This window comes from Gossypium hirsutum, chromosome A03 (genome assembly GCF_007990345.1).
Source record: "Gossypium hirsutum isolate 1008001.06 chromosome A03, Gossypium_hirsutum_v2.1, whole genome shotgun sequence".
In the NCBI taxonomy this organism is placed as follows: domain Eukaryota; kingdom Viridiplantae; phylum Streptophyta; class Magnoliopsida; order Malvales; family Malvaceae; genus Gossypium; species Gossypium hirsutum.
Genome location: NC_053426.1, coordinates 13301827 through 13327778, shown reverse-complemented (window position 1 = coordinate 13327778; position 25952 = coordinate 13301827). Strand labels below are relative to the sequence as shown.

The 25952-nt window shown below is 35.8% G+C and overlaps 2 non-coding genes across 2 annotated transcripts; both read right to left on the bottom strand.

Moving 5' to 3' along the window:
* Positions 1-1216: 1216 nt before the first annotated feature.
* LOC121226325 (small nucleolar RNA R71) lies at positions 1217-1323 on the bottom strand. Its single transcript, XR_005924171.1, has one exon. It is a non-coding gene; the product is annotated as a small nucleolar RNA R71 (small nucleolar RNA).
* An 11995-nt stretch (positions 1324-13318) lies between these two features.
* LOC121225339 (small nucleolar RNA R71) lies at positions 13319-13424 on the bottom strand. The gene has a single exon (XR_005923199.1). It is a non-coding gene; the product is annotated as a small nucleolar RNA R71 (small nucleolar RNA).
* Positions 13425-25952: the final 12528 nt, after the last annotated feature.

Sequence of the window (25952 nt, the reverse complement as noted above, 5' to 3'; positions counted from 1 at the left end):
AAAATATCAAAAACGCAAAAGGAACGATTTAATTATAAACTGTGTTGAACAACAGCAGTTGGGTAACTTTGAAAAATCACCATAAATGGTGGAAAATGAATGGGAAGCTGAATAATATATGAAATTGAAGCTGAATGTGTCTATTTTCATATGAAAGAAATAGAATAAGCAAAAGAGTTGTATTTTTGGAGATATCTGAATTTTACTGAAACAGGGCTGGATTGATTTCGAGATCCCCTGTTCTAATTTTGGAAAATTACCAAAAATTGTAAAAAAATAATTATGGCATGAAATTTATATCCCTGGAATCCTTATTGAGTCTATTTTTATTAGAAACAAGAAAAACCATTTTTCAAATTTTGTACAGAGAGTTAAGTAAATTTTAGTGAGGAAGGGTCAGAACCGTTGGGCAGTGAAACAGGGGAAGGTTTAATGAATAAACTGTATTAATTGGCTGGGTTAAAAATTCTGAAATTTTTATGGTGAAATGGTATATGAGTCTAGTTTCAGGGAAAATTTACGAAACTCAATTTGGAGCCCTGTATCTCCAGATAAAAATAAATTAGCTACTATGACGCAGAAAAACAGCTTGCTGGAAATTGCCTAAACAATAAAGTTATTCATGAATAAGTTTATATTTTGGTGTAGTTATGGGAGTAATTACTTATTTATCATGTGTTTACTTACTAAGCTATATGCTTACTCGATTTTATTTTTCTCTTGGTTATAGTGACTTCCAACAACTCGGAAATTGGAACGAAGTCAGACAATCATCTACACTATCCTTCACATTTGGGGTATTTTACTACTAGTGTTCCGAAATTTTATGGCATGTATAGACACTTTATGTAATGTGGGATCATCATGTAAATATATGTTATGGTTCCCTTTTAAATGTAGTGTTTATTAATAGTTAAACTATATGTGTGTTTATACAAATGAAATTGGTTGGTATATATTGGAATGTGTTCTAAATTTGCAGGAGGTTTAAGCAAAAATAAGTAGGAATGCTGTCGAAAATTTTTAAAAATTTAGTAATACCTCATACTCTGTTCCGGTAAGGAATACTGGTAAGGGGTGTTACATTTTGTTTCCCTTCTTGTTGGGAAACAAAGCTAAACAGTGGTTGAACTTGTTACCACGAGGGTCAATCACTACTTGGGAACAAATGACCGAAAAATTTTTCCTTAAATATTTTTCGTCGGCTAAAACGGCTAAGTTGAGGAATGATATCTCTTCTTTTATGCAGATGGATCTAGAAACACTATATGATGCATGGGAGAGATAAAAGGATCTATTGAGAAGGTACCTTCACCATGGGTTACCACTATGGTTGTAAGTTTAAACATTTTACAACGACGTGAACCTCTCAACAAGGTAACTTATCAACGCAGCTGCTGGTGGGACTATCAATAACAAAACACCTGAAGTGGCTTACGAATTTGTTGAAGAGATATCACTGAATAACTATCAGTGGCAAGTCATGAGAACAAAGCCGACAAAAGCAGCCGGTGTTTTCCACCTCGACGCGGTCATTATGCTATCAAATCAGGTAGAACTTTTAAATAAAAAGATTGATGGTTTGTGTGGCTCTACTCAGGTACATCCAGTGATGAGGTGTGATTCAAATGAAGCAGGAGTACACACAGAATATCAACCCTTCAACCCCAGCATCGAGGAGGAACAAGTTCAATATATGGGTAACAATAATTCTAGACCTCAAAATAACCCATACAGTAATCTTATAATACAGGTTGGATGAACCATCCCAATTTCTCGTGGGGTGGTCAAGGGAATCAAAGGCCACAACATCCTCCGGGTTTTCAACAACCACCTTACCAACAGGAAAAGAAGCCAAACCTTGAGGAGATGCTAACAAAGCTTATCTCGGTGTCAGAAACTCACTTTTAGAACACCGAAGCAGCACTAAGAATCAACAAGCATCGATCCAAGGGCTCGAAACTCAGATAGGACAACTCGCCAAACTAATTTTTGAACGACCACAAGGTAGCTTGCCAAGTAATACTCAATCTAACCCAAGGGAACAACTCAACGTGATTACCACTCAAGGCGAGGAAGGGTTAGTTGAACCTGAACCAGAACCAAGGCAAAGAATAGTGGTAAGTAAAGGTAAGGTGAGGTAGTCCAAAGTGAGCCACAACCGGTAAGTAAATAGTACAAATCACAGGTGCCATACCCTAATGCGACAAGAAAGACTGCACAGATGAACAATTCGGTAAATTCCTTAAACTATTAAAGAAATTGCATATTAACTTACCATTTATCGAAGCTCTTTCGCAGATGCCAAACGTAGTTAAATTTTTAAATGAGCTTTTAGCAAATAAACAGAAGTTGGATGAGGCATCCCATGTGGAGATGAATGCAGTTTGCTCAGCCGTTCTACAGAATAAGCTAGCCAACAAATTAAAAGATCCAGAAAGTTTTACGATTCCTTGTTTAATTGGTAGCTTAGACGTTAGTAATGCTTTGGCTGATTTAGGGGCCAGTATTAATGTCATACCCTAAAAAATGTTTAAACAACTAGGTCTTGGGAAACCCAAACAAACTAGGATGAGCATCCAGTTAGCAGATAAAACAATTAGATTTCCTAGGGGCATTATTGAAGAAGTACTCGTTAAAATTGACAAATTTATATTCCCAATCGATTTTTTTGTTCTAGACATAGAAGAGGATAGTGACGTGCCTTTAATTTTAGGAAGGCCCTTTTTAGCAACTGCTAGAACTATAATTGATGTTAGTACAGGTGAACTCACACTTCGTGTGGATGAGGAAAAAATCACTCTTCAAGCTCGTAATTCAAGTAACACATCAAATATCGAGGGTGATTATACAAATCGTACTACTAATACTGATCATGTGGTGAAACCTTCTTTGCAGGAAACACCTTTAAAGAACACACCTCAGCCATGTTCAAGTAACGACAAAAGACCCATCTATGAAGAACGAAGGCTACAGGTCGAGGAACTAGATGAATGGAGGATCAGAAACTGAGATCACACGATAAACCAAAACCATGCCATGACGAGCTCAATATTCACCAAATCAACTTAAGGCTGGAGACAAAGTACTATTAGATGCAACAAACCCTCGGATTGCCACCTCTGAACCTAATAGAGAAATCCCTCTTATGGTACTTAGCATTTTCCCATACGGAACAGTCGAGGTAATTCATCCCAAATTCGGTACGTTCAAGGTAAATATTACTCGTCTAAAACCTTATTTTGACAAAATTGATAGCTGGGATGAGGAGTGTAAACTCCTCGCACCACCATGACCACGCAACAGAGAGGTAAGTCGAGCTTAAATTATAAATAAGTGCTTCTTGGGAGGCAACCCGAGCACTAACGGTGTTAACTTCTTTAAATTTTAGTTTTTAACATTTACTTCACTAACTAAGTCACTGAACATAGGTTTTTCAGAACCACACGGCCAAGCACACGGGCGTGCCTTAGGCTGCGCCCATACCACGGAAGGCAACACGGCCGTACAATACGGTCGTGTGAAAATAGGGCAAAAGTTTTTGCCTAACATGGGAGTCGATAAGTTGCCACAGCCGTGCGACATGGCGTGGGTGAATCTGTCAAAATAACATGGGTGTGCGACACGCCTATGTCAAAAGGCCGTGGTTGAAACTGAGAAAACAACACGGGTGTGCGACACGCCCGTGCTCACTACTCGTGGTCAAGACTGACAAAATAACATGGGCGTGTACATACATACACAGGCATGGGAGAAGCGAACAAAGCAGAACATGGCCGTACAACACGACTGTGGGCATCAACACACCCAAAGAACACGGGCGTGGGTCGAATTTCAGACGCGCCCAAATTTGAAAATCACAAAACACACGGGCTAAAATTAAGACACACAGGCGTGTCCCACGGCCGTGTGCCCCAAAATCTATATAAACCTCCCACTATTCATCATCCCCTTCCCTAAATATCAAACCCTAGCCATCGGAATCCTTTCACACATCCTCCCTGCCACGCCTGTGCGCCGACCATAGCACCACCATCGACGACCCAAGGTCCTCCCTCTACCAAGCTATTCCATACCATGTCAAATCCACGTGGCAAGAAACTGTCGTCCCCACCTCGAAGAAGAGGAAAGGAGCAGCATCATCGTCAGGTCCTACCGCAAAAATCAGGCATCCATTCCTCTAGTTTCCCTCAGGACCACAAGAGGAACATTTTTAGATACTACGGGCCCGACCCCTAAGTGTGGGTCGCTGCATTAATTGGGAAGCACTTGAACAAATCCAACTGGTTGACGCAATCCGAGCCCTTCTGACGATTGACCCATTGGGCCTCTTTTTCGAAATCATCGAGCCAATGTACGTCGAGCTCACACTCAAACTCTACTCGACCTTCCACCTTCAACTCGTCATGACACAGTTCGATGATCCTGGAACGGTCTAGTTCTATCTCGGAGGTTTACTGCACCAGTTGAGCATACCTGAGTTCAGAATTGCACTAAGGATGTATACAGAGGAGTTAATGGATGACAACAAACTCGACACCCTTCATCCCCATATCTACTATTCTCCTTCGAAGTGTTGGAGTGCTTTAGTCCCTGACTCGGCCACTTATAACCCCAGCCACTCTAAGGCATCGGTCCTTGCCCCATCCTTGAGGTACTTACACACCATCTCGGCCCACACTCTGGCAGGGCGATAAGAGAGCACCGGTGTTGTCAACACTCACGACGTCTACTTTTTATGGAGTATGGCGAACGAGCACGTCTTTGACCTTGCCTATTTCATTGCCTTTCTCCATTCGCCATCAAACGTAGCAGCATAGGAAGGGAGTCATATCCATCAGCCCTTATGTGACTCGCCTGGAACGGTATTTAGGCCTCCTCAACACGACGGCGCAAGCATCTTCCCTCACCCTCATTTGTCAGATGTCCTCACAGGGCATCTCGAGTATGCTATATATGAGGATGATCGACCGACGACGTAGAGTTGACCCTCCCCAGTACCGCCTGCTCCAGTCCACAGAGGAGGAGGACCCAGAGGACATTACTAATGATGTCCCTCTACGTCGTCTCAGGTACCACCCATCCATCGTCAAGTTTATTCGGCGGCTTCATACTCTGACATCTCTGAACGCCTTACTCGATTTGAGCAGCAGTATTTTCAGCGCTTTGATCACATTGATGCTACTCTATATCAAATTTGTCAGCACCTTCACATCTCATCACTACCACCACCTCGCGAAACATCCGGCGATGACGATGTTTAAAGACTTTTTATTTATTATTTTTATTTTCACTTTTATCTTTATTTATCTTCTTAAAGTACTTTTTATTTTATTTTCATTTAATACTATTTCATTTTTAAGTTTTATAATTTTTTATTGAACAATTTATAGTTTTGTCTATTTCATTACGAGTAATTATGCTTCTTTATATTTCCTAAAGAGTTCTTGATTTTATCACAGTTATAAAGAGCTCCAAAGCTCACCATCACTTAGGAACTTGAAACTCCACTAGAAAAGGTTCTCTACAACTGCCATGTCCTGCCTGACCACCACGATAACTTCTTCGCTGGACACTGTGGTTGTGGAACCCAACCTCTACGACCACCGGAGTATCCTCCTCCAATCTTATCATTCCCTTGGCCGATTATTCTTCATACCTCCAATTCAAGGATTCCATTCAATATTCAGGAAGTTTCACTTCTCTCCCTCTCTCTTCTGATATTTATGGACTCGTGAATTCCAATTCAAAGTAATACCTAGACCTGGGGAAACAACCTATAATTTTAAATTCTTAAAAACCAACTTATCATGCTTGATTCTCTAATGTCTTAAACTTTAAACAATCAATGCATAAATTCCTATGTTTTAATTCAAGATATATCAATCAAAATCATAAAATAATTAAAATTTATCCTAAATATGATATGAGAGCTTTTCAAGAGAACAAGGTGATCATTCAGGGATTTTTCTGATAATGAAATGAATGCCCCCCCACATTTAAGATGTACATTGCCCTAAATGTACAAAGATAGATATTTAGAATACAAAAATAAGATAGGGAGAGAAGTTAAACTTCTTGTATGAAAAATGGATGAAATTCCTGGATTAGCGAGAGCGAGTTATCGGAAATAAAGCTGGAGGACAAACATGATTCTGAAGAACAAAAGGAGAATTGGGGGAATAATTTGGTAGTAATCATAAAGATAAAAAACAAAAAAATTTTAAAAAAATTAATAAATGAAAAATAAATGAAAATAGATAATCTAATTTTTTTCTCAAGTGCCGCAACCAGTTCACACGCCCGTGTATCTAGGCCGTGTGGCTATATAATCATGTTACACAATCGTGTGTTTTGTGGTTCGCTTCTCCCACGGTCGTGTAGCTCTGCACATGCCCGTGTTCTTTTGTCAGTATTGTCCACGGGTGGTAGACATGGGCGTGTCGCACGCCCGTGTGCATTTGGTAGATTTGATCACGGCCAGGTCGCACTCCCATGTTAATTTAATAGGTTCGACCATGGGCACTAGACACGGGCGTGTCGCACACCATTGCTGTTTTAACAGGTTCACCCATGGTTCTTCCACACGGGCGTGTCGCATACCCGTGATGTTTTGGCAGGTTCGACTACGGCCATGTCACACGGCCGTAGCGTGTTATCGTAGCCCGTGTTGGGGAAATATTTTGCCCTGTTTTCACACGGCCCTAAGCACACCCGTGTGCATGGCCGTGTCTTTGTGGAAAAACCTATATTCAAGATTTCTATTAGTAAGTTAGATGTTAAATACTAAAATTTAAAGAAATTAATAGTGTTAGTGCTCGGGTTGCCTCCCGAGAAGCGCTTATTTATAGTCTAAGCTCGACTTACCTCTCCATTGAATGGTCATGGTGGTTCGAGAAGTTTATACCCCTCATTCTTGCTATCAATCTCATCAAAATAGGGTTTTAAACGGGTGTTGTTTACCTTAAAATTTCCAAATTTGGGATGACTCACCTCCACCTTACCGAATGGAAAAATACTAAGTACCGTAAGAGGGATTTCTTCATTCGGTCTGGCAGTGACAATGTGAGGATCTACGACATCTAATAAGACTTTATCGCCAACCTTAAGTTGATTTGGAAAGGTATCTAGCTCGTTCAAGCGCAATTTTGGTTTATCATGTGTTCTTGGTTTATGCGTTTGCCATTCATCTAGCTCCTCTATTTGTAGTCTTCGTTCTTTGTGAATCGGTCCTCTATTATTGCTTGAGAATGACTCATGTGCTTCCTTCAGACTCGTTTCCTGCAAGGTAGGTTGCACCATATTGTTAGTTTTGGTAGAATGGTTTAAACGATCACCTTCAATTTCTGATGTGTTGCTAGAATTACGAGCTTGAAAGGTAATTGTTTCGTCTCCCACCCGGAGTGTGAGTTCACCTGTGCCAACATCAATGATTGTTTTAGCAGTTGCTAAAAAGGGCCTTCCTAGAATTAAAGGAGTGTTACTATCCTCTTCTATGTCTAGAACAATGAAGTCAACTGGAAATATAGATTTATCGATTTTAACTAACACATTTTCAATAATATCCCTAGGGAATCTTATAGTTTTATCTGCTAATTGAATGCTCATCCTAGTCTGTTTGGGTTTCTCGAGACCTAGTTGTTTAAACATTATGTAAGGCATGACATTGATACTAGCCCCTAGATCAGCTAATGCATTATTAACATCTAAACTACCAATTAAGCAAGGAATCATAAAACTCCCTGGATCTTTTAGTTTTTTGGGTAGTTTATTTTAGAGGATGCTGAGCAAACTGCGTTCAGGTCCACATGCAACGCCTCGTCCAACTTCCGCTTATTTACTAAAGTTCCTTTAAAAATTTCATTGCATTTGGCATCTGCGATAGAGCTTCAATAAACGGTAAGTTAATATGTAATTTTTTTAAGAGTGTAAGGAATTTACCAAATTGTTCATCTGAGCGGTCTTTCCTTGTCGCGTTGGGGTATGGCACGTGAGGTTTATATTCAACAATCACTGGTTTGTTTTTATTATAATCTACCTCACATTTACCTTTGCTTACCACCGTTTCTTACCTTGGTTCTGGCTCGGGCTAAATAAATCCTTCTTCATTTTGAACATTAATCACAATGAGCGGTTTCCTTAGGTTAGGTTCAGTATTACTTGGCAAGCCGCCTTGTGGTAGTCTGGAGATTAGTTTAGAAAGCTGGCCTATCTGAGTTTCGAGCCCTTGGATTGACGCTTGTGATTTTTAAGTGCTATTTCGGTGTTCTAAAATTTTGTTTGACACTGAGATAAACTTTGTGAGCATCTCTTCAAAGTTTGGCTTCTTTTTCTGTTGATAGGGTGGTTGTTGGTAGCCCGGAGGGTGTCACTGATTTCCTTGGCCTCCCCATGAGAAATTGGGGTGGTTCCTCCAACCTGCATTATAAGTGTTACTATATGGATTGTTTTGAGGTTGAGGGTTATTACCCAAGTAATTTAACTGCTCGGTATCCATGTTATGGCCATAATGTTGGTATTCCGAATAGCTTGTTCCAACTCCACTTGCTTCGCACTGCATTACTGGGTGAACCTGTGAAGAACTAAGAAAACCATAAATTTTTTATTCAAGAGTTCTACCTGATTAGAGAGCATGGTGACCAAATCAATGTTATAAACATCGGTTGTTTTCATTGGTTTTGTCCTCATTACTTGCCACTAATAGTTATTCAGTGACATCTCTTTTATGAACTCATAAGCATCTTCAAGTGTTTTATTATTGATGGTTCCGCCAGCAGCTGTGTCAACCATTTTCTGAGTCGAAGGATTCAGGTCGTTATGGAATGTTTGAATCTCAAGCCAATGCGGTAACCCATAGTGGGGGCACCTTCTCAAAAGGTCCTTGTATCTCTCTCATGTATCGTAGAGTGTTTCTAAATCCATCTGCACAAAAGAAGAGATATCATAACGTAATTTAGCCGTTTTAGCCGGCGAAAAATATTTTAGTAAAAACTTTTCGGTAACGAGTAAATATTTGTAGAAAATATTTGTTCCCAAGTAGTAATTGATCCTTGTGGTAACGAGTTCAACCATTGCTTAGCCTTGTTCCTTAATGAAAAGGGAAACAACCGAAAACGTATGGCATCATCAGAAACACCATTGATTTTAAATGTATCGCATAGTTCCAAAAAGTTTGCTAAGTGAGCGTTGGGATCTTCATCCTGCAAACCATCAAACTGAACAAACTATTGTATCATTTGAATTGTATTAGGTTTCAGTTCAAAAGTATTTGCAGCTACAGCAGGTCTAACTATGCTCGATTCAGTTCTTGTTAAAGAAGGTTTAGCATAATCATACATAGTGCGTGGAGCAAGATTTTGATTAGCCGCAATTGCAGGAGGTAGCTAATTGCCTTGGTTTTCAGCCATCTCTTCGTTTGGGGGTTGAGTATCGTCCTCTTGCTCGTTCTCTGTGTATCTTAAGCTTCCCCTTATTTCTTTTTGGTTTCTGCGAACTGTGCGATCGATTTCTTCGTCAAAAAGTAATGGCCCTGACGGGTTTCTTCTAGTTATAAACTATAAAAACCTGCCAGAAAAAAAAAAGAAAATGAGTAAATTAGAATAAAATTAAAAATTAAATTATATTGCAAGAAAAATAAATGGCTAATGTAATAAAAATTGAGTGTTCCTAATACTTTAGTTCCCCGGCAATGCCGCCAAAAACTTGATCGCGTGATTTCATGATAGGTTTTAAATATTTATAATTAATCGTTCTTGAAAATAACTATTATCGCGATGTAGGCAAGTGTACCTATCCAATAGTAGTATAGTTTTAGCAATACCGGATTGTCGAACCCAAAGGAACTAAAAGTACTAGTAATGACTGTCTTTTTATTATCAAGCCTAAGAATAATGGGGTTTTGTTTTAACTAACTAATTATCTAAACTAAGAACTCAAAGAGAATAGAATTGGGGAATTGCTTTTGGGAAAATTGATTAAATGAAGACAATACCTAAGGAAAAATCCACTTAGACTGTACTTGTTATTCTGGCTCCGTATCGGACGATTTATTCATTTAACTTGTTCCGTAGAGATCCTTAAGTTAGGTTATTGTCCCTATTCAAGACTAATAACGTCTAATCTCTAGATTCAATAATTGAGACCTTTCTCTAATTAACACCCCAAGGTTGCATTAACGATCTATGGATCCCCTTATTAGGTTTCACCCTAATCCGGCAAAATCTTGTCACCCTATGTCTAGGCGCGCAATCAACTCCACTTAATTATGACAAATGTACTCTTAAACAGGGTCTATTCCTCCTTTAAATAAGAGCTTATCTTCAGTCAGTATCCTGGAATATCAAAACAAGAATTAAGAACAAGTTAAATATTTATTATACAATTCAGAGAATAATAACAAGATTCGTCTTAGGTTTCATTCCCCTTAGGTATTTAGGGAATTTAGTTCATAACTAAATAAGAAAACATCTTAGAATAATAAAGAATACAAAACATAAAGAAAACCCAAAACTCCTAAGGGGGAATTGAAGAGAGATCTTCAGTCTTGATAATGAATCCGGCTTCTGAGATGAATCAATCGGCTTCATTTTTTACTCCCTATTCTGTGTGTCCCCTTTTCTCCTCTTCTAGGGTGTATTTATAGGCTTTGGAATGCCTATGAGCCCTCAAAAGTGGCCTTTTCCGAATTGGACTCAACTTGGGCTCGGCAGGGACACGCCCGTGTGACACGCACGTGTGCGATTACTTCAGGCCGTGTTCGAGCCTGTTAGAATGGCACGGGCATGTGTTGTACCCGTGTAAGTCGTGCTTCGATTCTGTCAGATTGGCACGGCCATGTGGGCTACTCGTGTGAGGAAGTCCAGGCCGTGTTGACGTCGTACTTTGGCCTATTTTCTCTGTTTTTTGCCCATTTCTCGTTCCTTTCACTCTCCTATGCTCTCCTAAGTATAAAACATGAAATTAAAGCATTAAGAGGATCAAATTCACCAAATCTAATAGGAAATCATCCATAAAATGCGTTAAACATGGGGTAAAAATATGTATAAATTACGATTTATCAAGGATATTGATTCAAGTATTGATGTACTTATTCAGAGGAGCAAAAGTCTCTGTCTAAGAGTAGATCTAACATAATTAAGCGGAGTTGATTGGACGCTGATAAACCGTAATTTATACATATTTTTATCCCATGCTTAGCACATTTATGGATGATTTCTCCTTAGATTTGGTGAATTCAATGCTCCTAATTCTTTAATTTTATGTTTTATACTTAGGTAAGCATAGGAGGGCAAAAAGAGCTAGAAACGGTGATAAACCGTAATTTATACATATTTTTACCCCATGCTTAACACATTTTATGGATGATTTTTCCTTAAAATTGGTGAATTCGATGCTCCTAATACTTTAATTTCATGTTTTATGCTTAGGAGAGCGAAAGGAACGAAAAACGGGCCAAAAACGGAGAAAATGGGCCAAAGTACGAAATCAACACGGCCTGGACTTCCTCACATGGGCAGACCACAGGGCCATGTCAATTTGGTAAAATCGAAGCATAACACACACGGGCGTGTCCCTGCTGAGCCCAAGTTGAGTGTAATTCGGAAAAGGCTAATTTCGAGGGTTCTTAGGCATTCCAAAGCCTATAAATACACCCTAGAAAAGGAGAAAAGAGACACGAAGAAAAGGACGCAGGGAACTGCTCAAGGGAAGCCGATTGATCCATCTCAGAAGTCGGATTCACCATCAAGATTGAAGATCTCCCCTCAATTTCCCTTCACTAGTTTTGGGTTTCCTTTATGTTTTGTATTCATTATTCTTTTGAGATGTTTTCCTTTTTAGTTATGAACTAAATCCCCAAAATAGCTAAGGGGAATGAAACCTAAGACGAATCTTGTTATTATTTTCTAAATTATATGATAAATATTTAACTTGTTCTTAATGATGTGTTCTTAATTCTTGTTTTGATATCCCAGGATACTGATTCAAGATAAGCTCTTATTCAGAGGAGGAATAGACCCTGTCTAAGAGTACATTTGTCATAATTAAGCGGAGTTGCATAGGGTGACAACATTTTACCGGATTAGGGTGAAACCTAATAAGGGGATCCATAGATCGAGTTAATGCAACCCTAGGGTGTTAATTAGAGAAAATTATCAATTATTCAATCTAGGGATTAGACGTTATTAGTCTTGAATAGGGATAATAACATAACTTAGGGATATCTACGGAACAAGTTAAATGAATAAATCGTCCGATTCGGAGCCAAAATAACAAGTGAAGTCTAGGTGGAGTCTTCCTTAGGTATTGTCTTAAATCAATCATTTTCTAAAAGTAATTCCCCAATTCTATTTTCTGTGAATTCTTAGTTTAGATAATTTGTTAGTTAAAACAAAACCCCCTTTATTTTTAGGCTAGATAATAAAAAGACAGTCATTACTAGTACTTTTAGTTCCTTTGGGTTCGACAATCCGGTCTTGTTAAAACTATACTACTGTTCGATAGGTACACTTGTCTACATCGTAATAACAGTTAGTTTCAAGAACTATTCATTATAAATATTTAAAACATGTCACGAAAATCACGATCAAGTTTTTGGCGCCGTTGTCGGGGAACTAAGATATTAGGAACGCTCAATTTTTTTACTTTAGCCATTTATTTTTCTTGCAATTTAATTTAATTTAATTTTTATTATTTATTAATTTACTTTTTCTTTATCTTGGCAGGTTTTTATAGTTTATGACTAAAAGAAACCCGTCAGGACCACTACTTTTTGATGAAGAAATCGATCGCGCAGTTCATAGAAACCAAAGAGAAATAAGGCGAAGCTTAAGATATACAGAGAACGAGCAAGAGGACGATACTCAAACCCTAACCGAAGAGATGGCTGAAAACCAAGACAATCAGCTACCTCCTGCGATACCCGTTGAACTAGCAAATCAAAATCCTGCTCCTCGTACTATGTATGATTATGCTAAACCTACTTTAACAGGAACTGAGTCAAGTACAGTTAGGCCTGTTATTGCTGTGAATAATTTTGAACTAAAACCTAACACTATTCAAATGATACAGCAATTTGTTCAGTTTGATGGTTTGCAGGATGAGGATCCAAACACTCACTTGGAAAATTTCCTGGAATTCTGTGATACATTTAAAATTAATGGCGTTTCTGACGATGCCATTCGTCTTCGGTTATTCCCTTTTTCATTGAGGAACAAAGCCAAACAGTGGTTGAACTCGTTACCACGAAGGTCAATTACTACTTGGGAACAAATGACCGAAAATTTTTTATTACAATATTTTTCGCCGACTAAAACAGCCAAATTACGTAATGATATCTCTTCGTTTGTGCAGATGAACTTAGAAACTCTTTACGGTGCATGGGAGAGATACAAAGACCTACTGCGAAGGTGTCCTCACCATGGATTACCTCTATGGTTGCAAGTTCGAACATTCTACAATGGTGTGAACCCCTCAACAAGACAAATGATTGATGCAATAGCCGGAGGAACCATCAACAACAAAACACCTGAAAAAGCTTACAAATTTATTGAAGAGATGTCACTGAATAACTATCAGTGGCAAGTCATAAGGACTAAGCCAACTAAAATAGCAGGTGTTTATAACGTCAATTCGGTTACTATGCTGTCAAACCAGGTAGACCTTCTAAATAAAAAGATTGATGGTTTACTTGGTTCTACTCAGGTACATCCAATAATGAGGTGCGAGACGAATGAAGGAGGAGTATGCACAGAGTATCAACCCTTCAACCCTAGTATCAAGGAGGAACAAGTTCAATATATGGGTAACAATAGCTCTAGATCCCAAAATAACCCATATAGTAACACTTATAATGCAGGTTGGAGGAACCATCCCAATTTCTCGTGGAGAGGTCAAGATCAAAGGCCACAGAATCCTCCAGGCTTCCAACAACCACCCTACCAACAAGAGGAGAAGTCGAACCTTGAAGAGATGCTGTCAAAGTTTATCTCGGTGTCAGAAACCCGTTTTCAGAACACCGAGACAGCACTTAAAAATCAACAAGCATCGATCCAAGGGCTCAAAACTCAGATAGGTCAGCTTTCAAAACTAATCTTTGAATGACCACAAGGTAGCTTGCCAAGTAATACTGAACCCAACCCAAGGGAAGAACTCAACGGGATTAATGTTCAAGATGAAGAAGGATTCGTTGAGCCTGAGCCAGAACCGAGGCAAGAAACTGTGGTAAGCAGATGTCAAGGTGAGGTAAGTCATAATAAAAACAAATCAGCAAATGTCGAATATAAACCTCGTGTGCCATATCCCAACGTGACAAGGAAAGACTGCTCAGATGAAAAATTTGGTAAATTCATTAAACTCTTAAAAAAATACATATTAACTTACCGTTTATTGAAACTCTATCGCAGATGCCAAACGCAATGAAATTTTTAAAGGAGCTTTAGCAAATAAGCAGAAGTTGGACGAGGCGTCGCATGTGGAGCTAAACGCAGTTTGCTCAGCTATTCTACAGAATAAACTACCCAACAAACTAAAAGATCCAGGGAGTTTTACGATTCCTTGCTTAATTGGTAGTTTAGATGTTAATAATGCATTAGCTGATTTAGGGGCTAATATTAACGTCATGCCCTACAAAATGTTCAAACAATTAGGTCTTGGGAAACCCAAACAGAATAGGATGAGCATTCAATTAGTAGATAAAACTATAAGATTTCCTAGGGGTATTATTGAAGATGTGCTAGTTAAAATCGATAAATTTATATTTCTCGTTGACTTCATTGTTCTAGACATAGAGGAAGATAGCAATACTCCTTTGATTTTGGGATGGCCCTTTTTAGCAACTGCTAAAACTATTATTGATGTTGGCACAGGTGAGCTCACACTGCGTGTGGGAGACGAAACAATCACCCTTCAAGCTCGCAATTCTAACAACACATCGGAAATTGAAGGTGATCGTCTAAACCATTCTACTAAAACTGACAATATGGTGTAACCTACTTTGCAGGAAATGGGTCTGAAGGAAGTACATGAGTCATCCTCAAGCAGTATTAGAGGACCTATTATGAAGATCGACGGCTACAAATCGAGGAGCTAGATGAATGGCAGATGCATAAACCTAGAACACACGATAAACCAAAACTACGCCAGAACAAGCTCAATACCTTCCCAAATCAACTTAAGGTTAGAGATAAAGTATTATTAGATGCTGCATATCCTCACATTGTCACTACCAAACCGAATGAAGAAATCTCTCTTACGGTACTTAGCAATTTTTGATTCGGTACAGTCGAGGTAAGTCATCCCAAGTTCGGCACTTTTAAGGTAAACAACACCCGTCTAAAACCTTATTTTAATGAGAATGATAGTAGGAATGAGGAGTATAAACTCCTTGAACCACCATGACCATTCAATGGAGAGGTAAGTCGAGCTTAGACTATAAATAAGCGCTTCTCGAGAGGCAACCCGAGTACTAACTGTATTAGCTTCTTTCAATTTTAGTGTTTAACACCTAACTTACTAACGGAGCTCTTGAATACAGGTTAACCACACAGACACGGCCACAAACACGGGCGTGCTTAGGGTCGTGTGAAAATAGGGTAAGGATTTCTACAAAACAGGCTACACTAAATAGCCACGGTCGTATGACATGGTCGTGGGCAAAATGCCAAAACAACACGGGCATGCGACACGCTCGTGCCTTAAAACTGTGGTCGAAACTGTCAAATTAACATGGGCGTGCTACATGCCCGTATCTAGCATCTGTGGTCGAACCTGTTAAATTACCATAGGCGTGGGCCTACACACATGGGCATGGGAGAAGCGAACGAAGTCAGGCACGATCGTGCGACACGGCCGCGTACACCCACACGCCCAAGGAACACGGGCATGAATCAATTGTCAGAGGCACCCTAATCGCGTGATTTCTTGATAGGTTTTAAATATTTATAATTAATCGTTCTTGAAGCTAATTATTATCACGATGTAGGCAAGTGTACCTATCGAACAGTAGAATAGTTTTAGTAAGACTAGATTATCAAACCCAAAAGAACTAAAAGTACTAGTAATGACTATTTTTTTATTATCTAGCCTAAGAATAAAGAGGTTTTGTTTTAACTAACTAATTATCTAAACTAAGAACTCACAGATAATAGAATTGGGGAATTACTTTTGGGAAAATTGATTGAATTAAGACAATACCTAAGGAAAAATCCACCTAGACTGTACTTGTTATTCTGGCTCCGAATCGGACGATTTATTCATTTAACTTATTCTGTAGATATCCCTAAGTTATGTTATTATCCCTATTCAAGACTAATAACGTCTAATCCCTAGATTGAATAATTGAGACCTTTCTCTAATTAACACCCTAGGGTTGCATTAACTCGATCTATAGATCCCCTTATTAGTTTTCACCCTAATCTTGTAAAATCTTGTCACCCTATAACTAGGCACGCAATCAACTCTGCTTAATTATGACAAATGTACTCTTAGACAGGGTCTATTCCTCCTCTGAATAAGAGCTTATCTTGAATCAGTATATTGGGATATCAAAACAAGAATTAAGAACACATAATTAAGAACAAGTTAAATAATAACAAGATTCGTCTTAGGTTTTATTCCCCTTAGGTATTTCGGGGTTTTAGTTCATAACTAAATAAGAAAACATCTTAGAATAATAAAGAATACAAAACATAAAAAAAACCCAAAACTCCTGAAAGGGAAATTAAGGAGAGATCTTCAGTCTTGATGATGAATCCGGCTTCTGAGATGGATCAATCGACTTCCTTGGAGTAATTCCTTACGCCCTATTCTGTGTACCTCCTTTTCTTCCTCCTCTAGGGTGTATTTATAGGGTTTGGAATGCCTAAGAGCCCTCAAAATTAGCCTTTTCCGAATTGGACTCAACTTGGGCTCAGCAGAGACACGCCCGTGTGAGACGCCCGTGTGTGATTACTTCAGGCCGTGCTCGAGCCTGCCAAATTGACATGGCCGTGTGGTCTGCCAGTGTTAGGAGGACCAGGTCGTGTTGATTTCGTACTTTGGCCCATTTTCTCCGTTTTTGGCCCGTTTCTCGTTCCTTTTGCTCTCCTATGCTCTCCTAAGTATAAAACATGAAATTAAAGCATTAGGAGCATTCAATTCACCAATTTTAATGGGAAATCATCCGTAAAATGCGTTAAACATCTCAGAATAACAAGATTCGTCTTAGGTTTCATTCCCCTTAGGTATTTAGGGGTTTTAGTTCATAACTAAATAAGAAAACATCTCAGAATAATAAAGAATACAAAACATAAAGAAAACCCAAAACTCCTGAAAGGGAAATTAAGGAGAGATCTTCAGTCTTGATGATAAATCCGGCTTCTAAGATGGATCAATCGGCTTCCTCGAAACAATGTCACTTACCGTATAAAAAATTTTGGGGTGTTACAATGTTTGTGTCATGGCATTTACAGAAAAGCTTAGGCCCTTTAAGAGTTTGTAATTATGTTTTCTATGTTAATAAATGAGAAATGTATTTGGATCTGATGCTTTATAAGTTATATTTTGACTTTTAAAATTATTGAGCATGTTATTACGTTGAAGATAGGGTTATATGCCATTCAAAAGTGTTTTAAAATTATGGCCTAAGGGTGTCAAAAGCCCTCAAACTTTTTCAAAAAGAGCAATTAAGCCTCTCTTTTTTTCCTTTTTTTTTCGCATTCAATTGAGCACTTGAACTTTCAAAATGCATCAAAAATGCCCTCAAACTTCTTCAAAAAAGTAAATAAGCCACTGCTTTTTTTCACTCAATTGGGTACTTCAACTTTCAAAATGCATCAAAAAGACTCTTAAAATTTTTCAAAAAAATTAAGCCATTGCTTTTATTAAAAATTAGAAAAAAAAATTATAAAAAATAAAAATAATAAATTTTAGAAAAATTATTAAATTCTAATAAAAATATAAAAATTAGAATTTTTATAAAAACCGTAAAAAATAAAAAAGATTGTAAAATTTTATAAAAATCATAAAAAATTAACGGCTCCTAGTTTTTTTTTAATTAAAGTCATCACGTGTCATAACACAGCGTGACATGTGACGAAAATTGATAAAAAATAAAAATTAATAAAAGTTATAAAAAAATATAAAATGTTTCTTTTAGTACGATAATTTTTATAAAAAATTTATGAAATTTATATTTCTTTACATTTTGTATAATTTTCTTACGACTTTCTAAAATTTTATAATTTTTTTATATTTCTATATATTTTATAATTTTTTAGGATTTTTATAAAATTTTACACTTTTTTTAAAAATTTTTACGATTTTTATATTTTTTTCTAATTTTAAATATTTGAAATTTTTAATTAAAATTTGATAATATTTATAGCTTTTATTGAATTTAATTTTTTATAAGTTTTTTTTCTAATTTTTAATAAAAGCAGGGGCTTAATTACTTTTTTTGAAAAAAGTTTGTGGGTCTTTTTGATGCATTTTGAAAGTTCAAGTACTCAATTGAGTGCAAAAAAAAAGTAGGAACTTAATTTCTGTTTTTTAAAAAAAGGTTTGAGGGCCTTTTTGATTGATTTTGAAAGTTTAAGTACCCAAATGAGTGAAAAAAATAAAATAGGGGCTTAATTTATTGGTACATTATGGTGTCGTTTAGAGATGTTTTAAAGTGTCTTTAGATTGATTTTTTCCTAAAGAACCCAAGTTACACTACCTAATGTATAAAAATTGAAACATGATTTGACAATAGTCAAAATGCTATAGTTCTAAGCTAAGGTATTAATACTTTGGGTATAGGTACCGGTCCTTTGCCCCTGGACAGACTCCCATTCACTATTTTGGTCTTTTTTGAGCTCTCTATAACTCGCATTTAACCCTGAGCACCCTTAGTCACTCATGAGAAGTTTCTAAATGAGTTTAGGATGTTTTTTAAGCCATAAAAATGATTCATCTTATTTCTATAATTTTATTAAATTATTTAAAATTTTAAATTATTGAAAAACCATATCTTTCTAAACTTGTATGACCTCAATCTAAGTCAATGAGCTTCAAAAACTTGTTTCGTGCCAAGAACATGTTTCCATATGCATCTAATGAATTTTAATTGAATCTAAAGCTTTGTAAAAGTGGTGAAGTTGTAATTAAACAACAAAATTATATTGTGAAAAGGTTGCTTTTATAAAAGTTCAAATTTGTATAAGTTTTGGAAATGTCATCATAGCATCTCCCATTCGTTCTGATCACTGAGATGAGTGATGTGTGTTACATTTAGTGGTATCAAAGCTAAGATTATTTCAATTTTAGGATTAAACCGAGCCTGTGAGTCAAGTCTAGATATACATGTCATGTAGGATAGCAAATGTGAGTGACCAAAACGTAAACTTACTAATAGTTAAATAAAATTTAACTAATACTTAAAAAAACTTAATAGTTCAATGACTTAAATAAAAGCTTTTGAATAGTTCAATAGCTTAAGTGAAAATTTTCATTTAGGTTTATTTAAAATAAGAATATTAAATTTGTAATGACCCGATTTTTAGTGGTACTAGAAAATGCGGTTTTAGAACCCCATTTTTGTAAACCAAATCCATAAAAATAAAATAGGAATGTTTATAAAGTTAATAAAAAAATTGAAGAATGGTTGAGTAATTTTTTTGATTAATTAGTCAATCAAAACACAGAGACTAAATTGTAAAAATCCAATCGCTATTGAATTTTAATTAAAAAAATGCTTGATGACTTAAATAGAAATTAACTAAAGGTCCAAAATGGTAATTAAATAGTTTTTAATAGGTGATAGTGGATGATGATGTCATTTTCCACTAAATGTGATTAAGTATTAATTATACTATTTAATCCATGATTTAATTAACTAAACTAGGTTAATTAATAATTAATTAATGTATAAAAGCCAAAAATAAGCGGGATTTCACCATAATCTTCCTCATTCTTGTTGTCCACCATAGAAAGGAGTAGATGAAAGCTTTCAAACCCTTGCATATACAGCCATCCATTTAGGTGAGGAATCCAAGCTTTTTTCTTATAATTTTTATAGAATTGTGATAATAATAGCTTGATTTAGCTTGCCTATATATGAATTTGATAAATTGTTGAAGTTTTAGAAAGTTACTATTGTTTATAAATTGATGAATTAAGCTTGGATTAGATGGATATTGAACTTAGATTATAAAAAGGACTAAATTGTAAAGTTAATTTAGCTTATTTGATAACTTTGTAACATTAAGGACTAAATTGAACAAATGTAAAATCTATCATGAAATTATGCTAGAATTGGAAAGTATAAGGTCCCTAATGAAAGTTTGTGATGTAACATCCCTAACCCGTATCTGTAGCCAAAACAGGGTTACAGAGTATTATTAAAATTTTCGCAATATTTACAAATTATTCATGTCATTATTATTATTTTTCCGAGATTATTCATAACATCCCTTAAATGGACCCTCGAGGTCCAATATGTGTATTAGAATCGAGTCGAGACTAAATCGAGAACTCAGAGAATTTTTCGCAAAATTTTTAAAATTTTCCTAGATGCAGGGCACACATGCCCGTGTGGTCCAGGGGACACACCCGTGTGACCTTAAGACATTCTTATGCTGCAGGTCATGTTCGAAACCATATAGCTCTTTTGACTTGTGCCACACGGCCAGCCACACGCCCGTGTGCTAGCCCGTGTGGTTAATTAAAATTTTCAAAATTATGTGCAAGTTTCACATGGCCAAGACACACGCCCATGTTCTAGGCCGTGTAGCACACGCGGCTGAGACACACGCCCGTGTCTCTGCCCTTGTGCTCAATTCTGAGCATTCTGTTTATCAAATTTAAAATGTAGGAGACACACAGCCTAACCATACACCCATGTACCAGGTCGTGTGTCACACACGGTCATGACACACGCTCGTGTGTCTACCCGTGTGGACAAAATAAAACTATTTCCTAGCTTTATTTCTCACCCAAATTTGCCAATAACCTATACCAAAATTTACAAGTATATAACAACCAATTCAACTATTAAATCCAAGTCACTTTTAACATATAATATGATAATTTATCATATACATTTATGTTTATATTCTTACCCTTGTTTAACATATATATTAAACTTAACTTGAACAATCATATTTAATATACTTAATACATAGGTTTTTGTCATATTATATCCTTATAAATATACCAAAACAAATCATTACTAGCCATCCTAATGGCTTGTTTACAAACCACATTTATATGCCAACAATTACCAAGTTACCTATACATGCCATTATACCAAAATAAGTTTACTATTTATACCCAAACAAGTTAGTGAATAGTGTGATGATGCTCCAACCAATCTCCAACCTTCGAGGGCTTCCGAGCACTATAAAACAAAGAAAATAAAACCTAGTAAGCATTATATGCTTAGTAAGTTCGTATAACAGGAATTAAACTTACCAATCTCTTTTATTAAAATTAAGCATACAATAACATGTTTTTCCATCAACTTGGCAAATTACCTAAACATATACACTCAATCAAACAAATTAGTTACATAAGTCTCATGTATATCAAATAAGCATAGATGAGCTCATCATAAAACAATTCATCAGATTACTCAGAATCATTCAAAAATCTCTTGTTAGGAATTTTATCTGTTGAATTATTAAAAACGAGCCATGTAATCATGTAACAGGACACTTATCCAAGATAATCAGGAAACTCATAAGAGTTTTTACTCAAGAAGCTAAGCTCATAGAGTCTTTCAGATATCTCCGAAGAGATAATATCAGGAAGCTTCAGATAAGGTAACAGAGAGTTCAAGCAAGCTTAATAGGACGCTCATGAAAAGCTGCGTTTGTGTCCGCATTATATGTAGGACCACAACCGATCGTATGCCAGGACGCTCACAAAGAGCTCGGTAATGTGCAACAAATGCAAGATCACTACTGATCAGGATACTCGCAGGAACTATATATATATGTATGCTCGAGAGGCTATATCGTGATTACTCATCCGAGCTAAATCCCATCTGCAACATATGCAGATTCACATTTATATACAGGAAATCATACATATCCATCGATTTTCATTATTCCAACGAAACTTAACATTTTAAGTACATTTCCAATCATGAAATCATTTCATGTATTTATAACATTCCATAAATCACATAAACATATATCATATTCAAAAATCAATTTAACATGTTAATATGCATAAATAAGTTACACGAACTTACCTCGATAATAATTCGTACAAGAAAATCTACTAATTCGAAACTTTCTCTTTTCCTCGATCTAGCTCTGAATTTGTGTTATCCGAATCTATATAAATGAATTTAATCATCAATTTTTCACATTTCATATTCTATTGAATTCAATTTATACCCTAGTCAAAATTACCATTTTGCCCTTAAACTTTTCATAAATTCCAATTTCGTCCCTAGGCTCGGAAAATGAAATTCATGCAGTTTACTCCTTATTCCAAGCCTTACCAAAATTTCAATAGAAATTTACAACACATTTATTATATAAAATTTAGAATTTTTCTTCAATTTTTGCAACTTTACAGTTTAGTCCCTAAATCACAATTTCATCAAAATTCACTTTGTAAAAGTTGTTTATCTATCAACAACATTTCATTTTCTACCATAAACTTCAAATTTTTAACATATTCATCCATGGCATAACTTTTATACTTTGATAACTTTTCAAATTAATCCCCCAAATAGATGAATTAGATTGTTCTGGTTTCAAAAATATAAAAATTACTAAAAATGAGGCTTGAATACTAACCCAATTATGCCAAGAAAGTTTTTTTCTCTTTCCTAGGGTTTCCATGGAATTTTTGGGGAAGAAGATGATATAAAATGATTTTTATTTCTTATTAATTATTTATCATCCATTAATTTTTCTCTTTTCCAATTTAGTCATTGCCCTTTTTTAATTTTTCCATGGATGAATCATCAAAAATATCTACTAACTTTTCTTTAATGGTCTAATTACCATTTAAGGACCTCAATTTTTGAATTCCATAGCTATTTGATCCTTCTAGCTACTAGAATCCAACTTTTTCATTTTATGCAATTTGGCCCTATCCGTAATTAAGCACAAAATCAATAAAATTTTCTTATCAGAATTTTCTTATCAGAATTTTCTTATGACATTCCTATCAAAATACTAACCATGCAAAAATGTAAAAATAAATTTTCTTTCCAGCTCGAATTTGTAGTCTCGAAACCATTGTTCCGATTTCACTGAATCTGGGTTGTTACATGTGAAATCAGATTTCAATCCAAATCTAGGAATCGAAAGTTATGCATATCCCGAGTTTTAAGGACTAAACTGAATAATATGTAAATTTTATGAGAAATCAAAAAATGGATTTATTTGGAATCATGCATATCATGAAAATGTGTGATAATTTTCGGTATTGATTGGTATATAAAATATTTGTATTGATCAATAATTGGATTAAAGTGGAGCTAATATGGGAAAAGCTAAAATTGTGGATTATTTCTTAAATAATCCACCCATTTTGTGTTTTGAATAAGTAAGTTCATATGGAACTTACTATCTTATCTTGTGTTATACGTTTGCTTGTGTTTACTTTGATATATATATATGTTTGAGTATAAATTTGAAATATTAATGAATTTGGCATACAAGGCTAGCAAGAGGTTGAATTGAAATGAAATGTGGTGATTGATTGTTATGACATGATATAGCGTATAAATATGAAAACATGAATGATTACAGGGTGTGATACGTAAATATGGATAATTACAGGGTATAAACATGTAGAAATGATTGATTATAGGGAATGATAATGAATATATGTATAATTGATGCCTATGTGAACTTAGTAAAAGGTTAGGATACAATTGACATGCTAATAGGGTCATATGCATGCTTGTTCGATATATGTGATTGTACGTAGACCATGAAAGGTTATATCAAGATCCAACATTTGTTGTGGATCATCAAGTATTATTCGTCTCTATGGAGACTTTGGTGTGGTGGAGGGATGTAATTGAAAATGTTATACATTTGATGCCTACGGGCTTTGTACTTCGGTGCCTTAACGTGGTGTAGTTAAGCTCCTATGAGCTATCTAGTGTGGTGTAGTTCACCCATGTATACGATTTTGTTTTACTAGGGTTCCATTGGGGGAAATATTATAATTGAATCTAGAAATTGGAAATGTAATGAATTGGATTTGGTAAACTAATTTGATATGTAATTCACTTGACATGGTATAAATTTATGGATGGATGATAGAATATGACATTGAGATGAGTTATGTGAAATTGGTTCATAGTGGTGGTGTTGTGAATTATGCTTATAATGTTTAATGTGTATAAACAATTATGCTTACCTTGTTGTTATTTTGAGTGTCATGTTCTAGCCAAAAGTATGTCAAAACTAACATAGCTAGTATGCTCACTTTTGAGCAAGGTAAGTATGTAATTTCCATTTGAACTTACTAAGCATTAAAATGCCTACTCTAGTTGTTTCTCCTACTTGTAGATCATCAACTTGTAGAACTCACAGAGTCGGATTAGTGTGAAGCACAAACTATCATCGAAATGGTATAATTATGCTCATTTTGAGTTTTAGAATTGTGGCATGTATATAAAGTATTTGGTTATGTAAATGGTCACTTTCTTGATGTAGATGTCATGGTTGAATTTGTGGCTAACATTGAATTTGCATGATAAGTTTGATATATAACTTATCTGATGCATGGTTTTGGGTCATGTTTGATGCCATTAGATGCCATGATTTTAAGCTTGCATAAGTTAGATATAATAATGGTTGCATAATGAAGTAATTTGGCAAAATAAATTGGTGAATGGTTTGTGTAACGTCCCAATTTTTGGGAATTCTTTGAATGTTGGCATAGGTTTAATTATGTTAGTGGGCCTCTAGAAGGCCCAAGCTTAAGATAGAACCCAGCAATTTTAGTTAATTTTTGTTCCATAAGAAAAAGGGGGTGAAATTATGAAATAGAACCTATGTGAAAATGTTTGAAAATGCTATAGGATAAATTGAAGTGGCCAAATAAATAGGAGTGCAAAATAGGAGGATTTGCATGACAAACCTCCCATTTTACATGAAGTGGCCAGCCATCATGTTGTTGTAGACAATATGAGCACTTGATATCCATAATTCATGGTACAAATTGATAATGGGTTAGGTAAATGTTCCATGATAATGGATTAGGTAAATATTCCATGATAATGGGTTGGGTAAATGTTCCATGATAATGGTTTAGGTAAATGTTCCATGATGGGCATTTCATGTCTTTTGTATTAAAGAATTAAATGGATGAAATATGAAATTTTATTAAAAGAAAAAGGGGTGAAAAGAACAAAGTTTTGTCCATCTTTGTTCATCATAGCCGAAAGTTAGAGAAGAGAAAGGAGAGGAGAAAGCTCTTGAATGTTCAGTCACTTGGGGAAGAAAATTGAAGGTAAGTTCATGGTAGTTTGCTTCTATCTTGATGTTCATGAGTTCTTCTTGATTCTACCTTAACTCTTGAAGCATATTTTGGTTTTTAGTTGTGTTGTGAGCATTTAGTCATGAATTAAAATGAAGGAAATGGTTGTTGTTTCATGTTCTTTTGATGAAAAATGGAAGATAGGTGAAGTTGAGCCAAACAAATGAGCATGCATGTGCCTTAGATGCTAAGGGGAAAAATCGGCTAACATGTTGTGCTTTAAAATGATGAAATGGAGATTATACTTAAGTAAAATCATAGATATGTGATGATTGATTGGTGATATACATGTTTAAATAACATGCATGCAAGTTATGTGTGAAAGAGTAATTTGGTAATAAATCTGCTTGGGACAGCAGCAGTAACGTGACTTTGGAAAATCACCATAAATTGTGAGAGATGAGTTAGAAGGTGAATAAATTATGTAATTAAAGCTTAATAAGTCTAGTTTCAAATGAAATAAACAAGAACATATT